Genomic DNA, 12344 nt, shown 5'->3' on the forward strand with positions numbered 1-12344 from the left:
CAGCCAAACTCCTACGTGGCGCCCGAATCAAATAAAACTGACGCCTGTAATTCTTGATGAATTACAGGCGTCAGTTTTATTTGATTCGGGCGCCAGTAGGAGTTTGGTGGCTACCACTTTCCGTTCCTTATTAAAATAAATCACCCGAGCGCGTAGTCGGAGGGTTTGAGGTTGAAGGTTGCTGTAGGAAAATCCGTGTCCGTGTCTAGGGCTATGCAGGGCTGTTCCATTGAGTTGTCTGGTTATAGGTTTCCGGTGCGACTGTACTTGATGCCGCTTGATTGTTTCGATGTGGTGCTCGGGATGGATTGGCTCGCGAATGTTGATGCTCAGATCATTTGTGGTCAGAAACTCGTTCGTTTAAGGGCCCCGGATGGGACTCGAATTACGGTCTTCGGTGATCGGAAGGTTGAAACACCACATATTATATCCATGCTTAAGGCGGGGAAGTTGATGCAGCGGGGGGTGCGGGGCGTATCTGGCGTATGCTATGAATGTAAATACCGAAGGTGGCTACCGTCGGTGATGTTCCTATTGTTCGGGATTTCCCGGATGTATTTCCAGATGATTTGTCAGATGCGCCGCCGGATCGCGAGGTCGAGTTCCAGATAGACCTTGTACCGGGCGCCAAACCCGTTGCCTGAGCTCCCTACCGCCTAGCGCCGAATGAGATAAAAGAACTTATGGCCCAGTTGGAAGACTTGCTCGACAAGGGCTTCATTCGACCGAGCATCTCGCCTTGGGGTGCCCCGGTCTTGTTCGTTAAGAAGAAGGACGGTAGCATGCGGATGTGCATTGATTACCGTGAGTTGAATAAGCTCACCGTTAAAAATCGATACCCGCTCCCGAGGATCGACGACTTATTTGATCAGCTCCAAGGAGCTAGTTGGTTCTCGAAGATCGACCTTAGGTCCGGGGTATCATCAGTTGAAGATTCGGGAGGAAGATATTCCTAAGACTGCCTTCCGCACTCGTTATGGGCATTACGAATTTCTGGTGATGTCTTTTGGTTTGACCAACGCATCGGCTGCATTCATGGATCTCATGAACCGGGTGTGTAGACCGATGCTCGATCGTTCGGTTATTGTGTTCATCGATGACATTCTTGTGTACTCTAAAAGTGAATCTGATCACGCCGGACATCTCAAGGAAGTGTTGGAGGCTCTGCGGAAACACAAATTGTATGCGAAATTTTCTAAGTGCTCCTTCTGGTTACGTGAGGTTCTATTCTTGGGCCATGTTATTAACCCGAGTGGTATTCTGGTTGACCTTGCAAAGGTGGAAGCCGTGAATGAATGGGAGTCTCCTAAGTCTCCAACCGAAATCCGTAGCTTTCTGGGTTTGGCGGGGTATTACCGCCATTTTATTCCCGATTTTTTGAAAATTGCTTTTTCACTAACCAAGCTGACTAAGAAAAGTGTTAAGTTCGTTTGGGGTACGGAACAGGAGGAGGCTTTTCTCGAGTTGAAGAATAGATTGATGCATGCCCCGATCTTAGCTTTACCTGATGGCACCGACTATTTGGTGGTGTATTCAGATGCCTCTTATCAGGGGCTTGGGTGTGTTTTGATGCAGCGAGGTTGAGTCATCGCTTATGCCTCACGACAGTTGAAGCCTCACGAGGAAAAATTATCCTACCCACGATTTAGAACTGGCAGCGGTTGTATTTGAGCTTAAGTTGTGGAGGCACTATTTGTACGGTGTTCCATGCGTTATTTATACCGATCATAAGAGCTTAAAGTATTTCTTCGAGCAAAAGGAACTGAATATGCGGCAGCGTAGATGGTTGGAGTTGATTAAGGACTACGACCTGGAGATCATGTACCATCCGGGGTAAGGCTAACGTGGTGGCCGACGCGTTAAGCCGGAAGGAGAGACCAAAACCTATTCGTGTGAAATCCTACCAGCTTATTCTCAAACCCGACATTTTGAAACAATTAGTCAACGTACAGAATGAAGCGTTGCAGGTGGAATGGATTATGTCAGAGCGTATTTGGGGTCAAGAAAAGTTGTTGGAAGACATAGTTGATGGGGTGAAATATAAGGATGGTCGTTTATTGGTACCGAGGTATGGAGGATTCAGAGATAAAATTTTGGATGAGGCACACAAGTCGCGCTATTCTATTCACCCGGGCGCGACCAAGATGTACCAAGACTTGAAGAAAAATTATTGGTGGCCTGCAATGAAATTTGAGGTGGCTCAGTACTTGAGTAAGTTTTTGACGTGTCTACAGGTTAAGGCCGAGCATCAGAAGCCATTTGGGAAACTTCAGCCGTTGGAAATACCTGAGTGGAAATGGGAACATCTTACCATGGATTTCGTGACTAAACTGCCTTGTACTCCTAGGGGCAATTATGACACCATTTGGGTAATTGTGGATAGACTGACCAAGAGCGCTTATTTCTTGCCGATTCGAGAGACTTTTAACTCAGAGCAGCTGGTCAATGTGTTTATTCGTAAGTTCGTCTCTAGGCACGGGGTGCCGGTGTCCATTGTTTCGGATAGGGATACACGTTTCACCTCCAGGTTTTGGAAAAGGTTTCACGAGGAGATGGGCACCAAACTCCTCATCAGTACTGCCTATCACCCGCAGACGGTATGGTCAGTCCGAGAGGACCATTCAGACTCTCGAGGATATGTTGCGGGCTTGTGTTATCGATTTTGGGTGGTAGTTGGGACCGTCATTTACTGTTGGTGGAGTTTTCATATAATAACAGTTATCACGCTACGATTGGGATGCCACCGTTTGAGATGTTGTATGGTAGGAGGTGTAGAACTCCTGTCTGTTGGGGTTCCATTGGTCAAAAGCAGTTAGGTAGTTTAGAGTGTGGTCGAGGCTACGACTGAGAAACTCGACAAGATCAAAGCATTTATGAAGGCCGCGCATGATCGTCAGAAGTCTTATGCAGATAAAAGGCGAAGGCCTATTGTGTTTGAGGTTGGGGATCGGGTTATGTTAAAAGTTTCTCCCTGGAAGGCATTATTCGTTTTCGTAAGAGGGGGAAGCTCAGTCCAAGGTTTATAGGCCCGTTCCGTATTTTGGCCCAAGTTGGTGAGGTAGCTTATAGACTGGATTTACCGGAGGAGCTCGCTGGGATTCACCCTACTTTCCACGTGTCTCATCTGAGGAAATGCTTAGCGGATGAGGAGGCCCATGTGCCTCTTTACGATATTGAGCTCGATGGTAAGCTGAACTACGTCGAGCAACCGATGGCTATCCTTGATCGTCAGGAGAGACGACTGAGGAATAAGGTGGTTAGGCAGGTGAAGGTGCAGTGGAGACACCGTAGGGGTTCCGAGGCTACTTGGGAGTCCGAAGAAGAGATGAGGAAGCATTATCCGCAGTTGTTCCTGTGTGCATAGGGATTCGGGGACGAATCCCATTGTAAGGGGGGGTGGACTTGTAACGCCCGTTGATTCCGATTTCAAGAATTAAAGATTGTTAAGTGTGTACAACTCTCGGGATTGATCCGACGTTTCTCGGAGGCCTTTACGTCATCCCGGTACGCTTAATCGCTTAACTTTTCTTCCAAGTTTCATTATTATTAAATTCCGGGGGCTAGAATGAAAATGTTTTATATTATAACATTAAACAAAAAAATAAAACCCTAACCCTATGCAGCTGGTCCAATCGGCCACTTCCAGCCCCTCCCCCCTTTCATTGCTTCTACTTTTTGATCGATTCCAAGTTCCTAGAGGTAGTTCAAGGTATGTACTACAATCCCCTACACTCTTTTTGCTCACCCTCAATCGTTTTGATGCTCAATTTTGCCAAACCTTTTCGTTGGGCAGATTTCGGCTAGAGTGCAATTGACCCACTTCCCGTGGATAAAAATTAGAGTTTCCGGTGTAGAAAGATCCCCAGGTATGGCATTTACATCATATTAAAATTTCGTGGTCATTGGAGGTGTTTAGGTCGGGTCAATAGATTTTAGTTCGAAAACTAGGGTTTATCGGGGTGTAGAATTGCAAATTGTTGAGTTTGATGCGTTAGTTGATCGGGTGACCGACTGATTCTGTTCGTGCAGGCCTAGGGGGGTTTAAGGGCTGTGGAAAAATTATTTTTTTGGTGGTCGGGGGCTGTCGGGGTTAGTGTTTCGTCAATCGAGTCGGCGGTGCTGCGAAGTTTCGTTTAAATGTTAAAGTAAGTATTGTAAAAAGGAACCGTCAACCCTATCAACTCGGGTGACATAATGATGATGAATGAAAAAGGTTTAAGATGGAATTTGGTCCATTCGGTGCTGATTCGGTTAACAAATGTTTTTAAGGATTATTTCACGCGCATTCGACCCGATTTGACTATCTTTGAGCCTTGGGCCAAGTTGTTGGGCCTTGGGCCAAGTATTGGGCCTTGGGCCAAGTTGTTGGGCCTTGGGCCAAGTGTTGGGCTTGTACGGCCCATTAGGCTAGAGTGTTCATACAGTCTAGTTTAGTAACGCGTTATGTATAATTTACAGACCCTTGCTTGTGATTTTGCTCTTAAGAACTTCCTAGCTCATTGCAAGTATTCGATCGATCTCAGGTGAGTTCATGATGCCCTTTTTACTCGTTTTACTTTTGGGTAGCATGCGCACCTAAATGTTTTCTTACTTGATTAAATGTTTTTTTTAAATGATTTTATATAGGCTTGCTAGTATATGATAAGCCTTGGGATGTTAAATATATATATGTGTATATACATTATTTCTTGGCCTCTATTTGGCGATGTTGTAGTCGTTTCGACTACTGATGTTGTGTATGCCTACTTTGTGTTTGCATGCACTGATGTTACGCATTTGGGTTGTACGTTTGCTCGACCCTGATGTTATGCGTGGATGTTATATATATACTGTTATGTATATAGGGATGTTATTGAATGGATGTTTACATATACATTTTGTGTATGTATGTATGAGGATGTTTAAGTTCGGTAATGATGATTAGATGGATGTACCCTTTTACTTTTAGAAAACCTTTGGTATGACTATCATGATTTTTACTACTGATATCTTTTACTTAAAACTTGAATTCACTCAGCTCAAGCTGACTTTGTGTGCATGTTAGTGTAAGTTTCAGGATTTGGAAGAGGATGCCTTATCTCTTGGACGTGCACGGAGCTACTTGGATGGTGAAGGGCATACTGGAAGGAAGAATTGTTTATGAATATTTTATTTCAAGGAAACTTATAAAAGTTATACTTATTTTAGTTCTTGGGCAAAATTCCCGGGTTTCGGGAACTTATTTCGTTTTTCATGTTTTTCGCAAAATTTATACTCTGATACGTTTGTTTTAATTGAAGAAACGGGTTTTTACATTTATTAAATTTTACGAGTGTTTGAATGATTACCAACTGTGGGGTTCCCGGGGTTCGAGGCCTTACATACTCTAACTTATGTTTGAGAATGTGAACTATGAAAAATGGGTTTGTCTCACATTGGTGAAAGCGAAAACGACTTGTCTTTCATTGATAGAATGATGCACTTGTGATGTAAGGCCCCGAAACCCGGGGAATCCTACAGTTGATCATCGTACCCAAAATTTTCAAAAATTTAAAATATAATTGAGTTTATTTTATTAAACCAGTCTAGAGTGAAAAGCAGCGGAATAACCAAGTATCAAAATCCCAAAACCGGGGAAGATGTGCCAAAGTCAACAATAAAAAATAAGTTCATTATATTTAAAGTCCTCAACTAGAAATGCCTTCAACCGTCCGAGTAGTCTCCAGCACGTCCAAGCGTTAACCTCCGATCCTTAACCTGAAAGTCAAACTAACATACACAAAAAGTTAGCTTGAGCTGAGTGAGTTCACGTTTTTGTAAACAATATTCATAACTTAGTTTAAAAGATTATGTATATAAAACAATAGATGAATAATAAACAATTAAATAAATAAACAAATACTAAATAATTGTTCCTCGGTCGAACACGCGTACACGGGCCTCCCCACCACGAGTCAAGACTCGAATAATATATTTGACCCGGACGCCGTAAGACATAAGCACGTGACACGAGCCTCCCCACAACAAGTCAAACTTGAGTAATATATTTGACTCGGTCACGGCTTAACAAACCTAAACACGTGATACAGGCCTCCCCACCACGAGTTAAAACTCGAGTAATATATTTAACCCCGATCATGGTTTAGCAAAGCGACGGGCCTCCCCGCCACGAATCATGAGACACGAAGTCAAGGATTCGATTAATATATTTGACCCGTCCAAAACATGATTATGCAACATGGGCCTCCCCGCCACGAGTTAAACCCAAGTAATATATTTGACCCGGTCACAAATCATCAGGCACACACATCAATAGGCATACTTACACATGAGTTCATCAAGCACACGCATCAATGGGCATATGCACATATACCAATACAAGTAAGTCTACACGTATTCCTTTAATACCTGGCTTAATAACATCCTCGAGCCTAGACCATAAGCAATATATATAACCTTAAGGAATTTTATGATCAAAGACACGTCTAAAATATCCTAAGGCATAGAATATAATTCACACCTGGTTTCATAAATGTACAAAGAATAATATGGCTATGCAATGCCATCCAAATAGTTTTAAACGAGTAAAATCGGGTAATATTTGTAATAGAGTGTATATGCCAGCCCAAAACGTAAAAAGATTAAAAAGGAGCATCGTGAAACTCACCTGACACGAATCACACAAGTAGCCATGAGCTAGAGAACCTCTATGTAAGTCCACAAATCAAAAGCCTGTTGGATTGCACATAAAGGTTACTAACCAAATCGTACCAACTTGCTTATCCTACGAGGCGTTCTAACATGATTTGGTTGACTTAAAGCCTCATCCATAAAAATTCCAAATACCTCAGCCCCCGAGGCCTTGTATTTACCAAAACCACCAATAGTTAAAGCCGGGGGCAAAGGACTTCCAAACTACACCCGAAAGTCGTTAATTATGTAGAATACGCGCTTTAACTAGTTGTTTAAGTAATTGAGGAACCTTGTATGGAGCTAGATCATTGATTACAACGTGATGTTCATGATGCTAATATGATTAATACGAAGTCGATACGTTTAGTGTGTGTTTGTGTGTGTAGTTTAAGTGAATTTCGTCAGGAGTACCGAGGCACAAACAGAATTAAGAAAAGCTTCGATACCTTATTGATAATGTTAATAATATATATAGGTGATGACACATTTGTTAATTTAAGACTTAGCGAATGTGTCATTCATTACATTAACTATAACGAATGACCATACTCATTCGCTTTACATTTACCTAACGAATAGCCCTTCATTTGTTTGGCACATTCGTTAAACTAGGTTAATGAATGTGGCTTACATTATAACGAATGTGGCTCATATTCCTTATGGAGTAACGAATGGGCCTTACAATAGAGCGAATGTGGGTTATTTACCAAAATACCCCTTACATTATCAAACAATATAATAATAATATAATAAAGTCTGAGACGCCCAAGTCGTGTATCAACAAACTCCCCCTCGTCTCGAGCTCCTTATTCTTCACTTATGGAACATCTTTGTCTTCCAGTCAGTGCAACTGTAAATCTTGAATGCATAACAAACGCGAACGACACGCTGAAATTGAATTTCAAGATCGTAGTCGCTTACATTAGCAAATCGGATCTGATTATGAATAAAGCATTGTTATCAGACTCCGATAAGTTAACTAGCCACATCGGATTGATAACACGTATGAAACTCATATTTGATCTGGTACCCTACACACAATTGTCGCTTCACCCGTTAGATTATCATAGTACCATCGGTTGAACGTGGTGAATAGACCGCTGAGGGAATACCTTCATTGGTGCCCTCTTCATTGGTGCCCTCTTCATTGTCTTCGGTGGCTTGACTTAAGATCATCTTCCTCCAGCCGGTGCGTGTATCAATCTCGTCAATATACTTATGCGCCGGCACCTGCGGCTTGAAGAATTTGAAACCAAATATGGTTTCATGTTGGGGATGATCATAGTACCATGCAGCCCATTGGTCTTTGCCCTGACTAACAAACGGTCGGTTGTCTAAGGTTCTCACATCCCATCTTGGCATAGTCAAAATATCATGAGGACACTTAAAATAATAAATACCGTGCTCCCACTTGACTATATATACTTTAAGCTCCGCATCGTATTGTTGGACTCGGTCTGCCCAAGACACATATTAGAATTGATGTGGCTAGTACGTTATGATCCAAGTCGGGTCATACCCAATAACAAGCTAGACAAACACCGATAATATTTGTTTATATATGATATGATCATAGTAAATAAATATTAACACTTATGTTATTTTGAGAAGGGTTCCTAAATACATTGTACTTGAGTAATAAATAGATCATATGGATGATTTATAATTTGAGAGAAGCCATTACATAGTGTTATTTAAGTTGGTTAAATAACAATATGTAAAACTAGTTAACCTTGCATGTTACTTATGTTATGTAACTATTATTTAATAAACATAACATATAAGTTTTTATAACATAAAACTTTGTTTTAAATTTTTAAAGTGGAGGGACAGAGTGCCCCCCCCCCCCCTCTCTCTTGCTTTCTTGGTTTAATACAACATGCAAGCCATTTGAGTGGGTAACTTGGTGGTGCCACTTTCTCTCAACTTTCTCTCACACAAACACACAAGTAACAAAACATTTTTCTCTCTTCTATCTTCCCTTTGGATTTCGGCCAAGAGAAAGGAGGAATAAGGGGAGATTCAAGTGTTAAATCCTAGCTATAAGAGGTGTTTATTGGAAGACTTGGGGTATACAAGCTTGAGGAGCTTCTCCATTGAAGTTATTGCCTTTCATTCATCATCTCCTTCACCCGGGTTTTAGTTTCTTGAAAGGTATATTAACATGCATGAACTTCTTGTGATTGCTTATGTTGATAAGTATGTATTTCGTATTTGGATCCGGGTTTGGGTTTTGCATGTATAAAATCAGTTTTATACACATCAAATTAACAAGATTTAAAACTTATATCCGCTGCGTTTTTTCATAAAAATGGTATTTTATGGCTTTGATAATCTTGTTGAAACCCAATAATGGTATAAGAGCCGCTTATACAGATGCATGCTTCATTGGACCCAAAATTTTCGGGTTTATGGTGTGGTTCACCATTTGGCCAAAAATTTTAGGGGTTTTGGTTACCCCTTGGTTTTTCAATATTATACTTTACATGCATGTGGTAATCTTGAAAAATTAAGTCATATGGATGATTGTTTGTTTTGTTTGGACAAAACCCGAAACTTTCGTTTTGCCTAAGCTTGGCCGAAAGTTTTGGGAGGCAAAGGGGAACCATTTCGGTTTTATATTTCTTGCAATATATGGATGTGTAATGGATGTTCATAACCTAGCCTTATCTTTGTGTTGTGGTTGTTTGTTCAATCATATGGTTGTTTGTTCATTCAATATGGTTGTAATTATTTTATTTGGGTTTGTAATCTATTTATTCATTTCATTTGGTTTGTAATAATATGTAGATTAGTTGTTTTTTTTACTATAGAAAATTGTATTAGGATATAATTTTATAAAAAGAAGATGCAAGGAAGGAAGCCCAAATAAAGTTATGGATACCACAACACGGAGTGAACACTTGGAGCATTTGGATGCGGGATCTAGTGGGAGTTCACTGACACAAGCTTATGTCCTTTTGGGTCCCTTAGGAGAGACCTTTTAACACACTTGTCTTCGGTCAACAAGTGTGGTCAACATTAGGAGGCTATGGTTATGAACTTGTGGTTGTATGTTTTATGCTTGCATGGTTGATTTACTTTTGTTTGTGTTATTGCAATTTGGATTGTTAACAACTTAAAATCAACAACTTGCATAAAATTGGTTCCTTGTAAATTGTTAGGTAATAAAATTGGTTTTATTAAAGGCTAATGATTTCACAATAAAATAGGTTTTATTAATAGGAACTTTGAAAATGGGGTTTTCAACCAAGTACCATACATTTGAATGTATGCAAATGCAAGGTACATAAAATTGTTTTCCAATCTAGAATTTAGAAAACGAAAATCCTTATATAAAATAATTCAAACACCACCCTTTTATACAACACTCGAATTACTTGGGAATTTGATGTGGGATAAAGGTCACGTAACCACATTGGAGGAAACTTGTGAGCTTGAGGTGATTTTACCATATTTGTGGGATAACGGTCACCTAACCACTTGTATGTGTAAACTCACACGTGTGTGTAAGTAGGATGACTTAAATTGGAAACCATGTGAATAGGGTCACTGAAGCATGGCGTACAAGGGTGTTGACGGGATTAAACATGCCAACTAAACATAAGATGTTTAACCGATCCCATAAAACTAGAAGTTGCAAAGGGTTGCAATCGTCAAACGTTGACTACGTTGTTAATTTAAATAGTAGGAAAAAGGTCACCTAACTACTATTTAAATGTAACGTTGGGTTATAGATTTTAATCATTAATTGTCTATGAGACATAAAGGATATTAACGATTAAAATTGATTAATGATATCGAAAATACTAAAATTGAGCTTTGTTAAATTTGTAGATGACCGCAATCAACAATCCACCTAACGCTATTATCCCACCCATTCATAACCTATCACTAAAAGCTATACTCGATAAGGATCGTCTAAACTATAAAAACTTTATGGATTGGTATCGAAACTTGAGAATCGTTCTCAAGTAAGAAAAAAATCCTACGTATTAGAGGATGCTATTCCCAATGAACCTAGCGTTGACGATACCGATGACTATAATGATTGGTTAAAACAGAACGAGGATTCGGTGCAAGTTTCTTGCCTCATGTTGGGAACTATGATTCCCGAGATTCAAAAGGATTTTGAACTTCATGGGGCACATGATATGATCACCCAACTTAAGGAAATTTTCCTTACACAAGCTAGGGTGGAACGCTTCGAAACGGTTCGAACGCTTCGGTTTCCTCCTATGTGCTCAAAATGAAAAGCCACATTAATCGTCTCAAACGGTTAAATTGTCCCGTTTTAAAGATTTAGCCACGGATTTGATCCTAAATGGCCTAACCAAGAAATTTGAGACTTTTTTTTTTATGTATTATAACATGAATGGATGGGACAAAAGCATTGGTGAGCTTCACGCAACGCTTAAAACGGCCGAGACAGGAATGGGTAAAAGGGTTTTACCCGTTCTCACGATCAATGAAGGAGGAAATAGGAAGAGGCATCACCCCGAACCCAAGGCAAAGGTTTCCAAAGGTAAGGGACAAGTCAAGGGTAAGTTCAAGGGAAAGGCTAAAGCGGAACCACCCAAACAGAAATAAAAAAAAGCCAAAGGTTTGCGCGGAGGATCCGTGCTTTGGTTGTGGGGAGATAGGGCATTGGATGAGGAATTGTCCAACCTATCTAAATGAGTTGAAAGCTAAGAGGGATGCGGGGCAAACCTTAGGTACAACTTTCATGATTTATGTTGATCTTAATATTGTTTCCTCTAACACATGGATATTGGATACCGGATGTGGAACTCATATTTGCAATTTGTTGCAGGGTTTCAAAGGAAATGATGGATTTATGAAGGGAGATATAAGCCTCTTCATGGGCAACGAAGCAAAGGTTGTTGTCGAAGCCCGAGGGGACTACATTTTGAAGCTTCCAAATGGTTTGGAAGTTATTTTAAATAATGTTTTGTATGCTCCTAGTTTGACTAGGACTATTATCTCTGTTTCTTTGTTAAGACAATATGGTTTTGATTTTAAATTCGTGGACGATTGTATTTGTGTTTTTATGAATGATGTCTTTTATTTTAAAGCGATTCCGTCTAATGGCATTTATGAATTAGTTCATGATAACACATCTTATGATAACACGTTATACCAATCAAGCACTAAGAGACTCACAATGGATTTGAGTAAGACTTATCTTTGGCATTGTCGCATTGGTCACATAAACAAAGACCGCATATATACACTTCAAAATAATGGTCTTTTGGAATCAAGTGAAGATGATTCATTAGATAAATGTGAGTCTTGTTTACTTGGAAAGATGATCGAGGACCCCTTTAGTGGAACAAACGAAAGGGCAAAAGAATTATTAGGTATCATACATTCGGATGTATGTGGTCCTTTTAAGGCAATGACAAGGAATGGTGAAAGATACTTCATTATCTTCATTGACGATTTTAGTCGTTATGGATATGTGTACTTGTTAAGATACAAAGATGAAGCTTTTGAAATGTTCAAATGCTTCCAAAATGAAGTACAAAATCAACTCAATAAAACCATCAAAGTACTTCGTTCGGATAGAGGAGGTGAATACCTTAGTGATGCTTTCCAATATCATCTTAGAAGTTGTGGGATCATCTCACAACTTACTCCACCCGGAAAACCACAACACAATGGTGTGTCCA

The sequence above is a fragment of the Bidens hawaiensis genome, unplaced genomic scaffold (genome assembly GCF_021521415.1).
Source record: "Bidens hawaiensis isolate Kalapana, Puna unplaced genomic scaffold, B.hawaiensis_p1.1 tig00419513_1, whole genome shotgun sequence".
Taxonomy (NCBI): Eukaryota; Viridiplantae; Streptophyta; class Magnoliopsida; order Asterales; family Asteraceae; genus Bidens; species Bidens hawaiensis.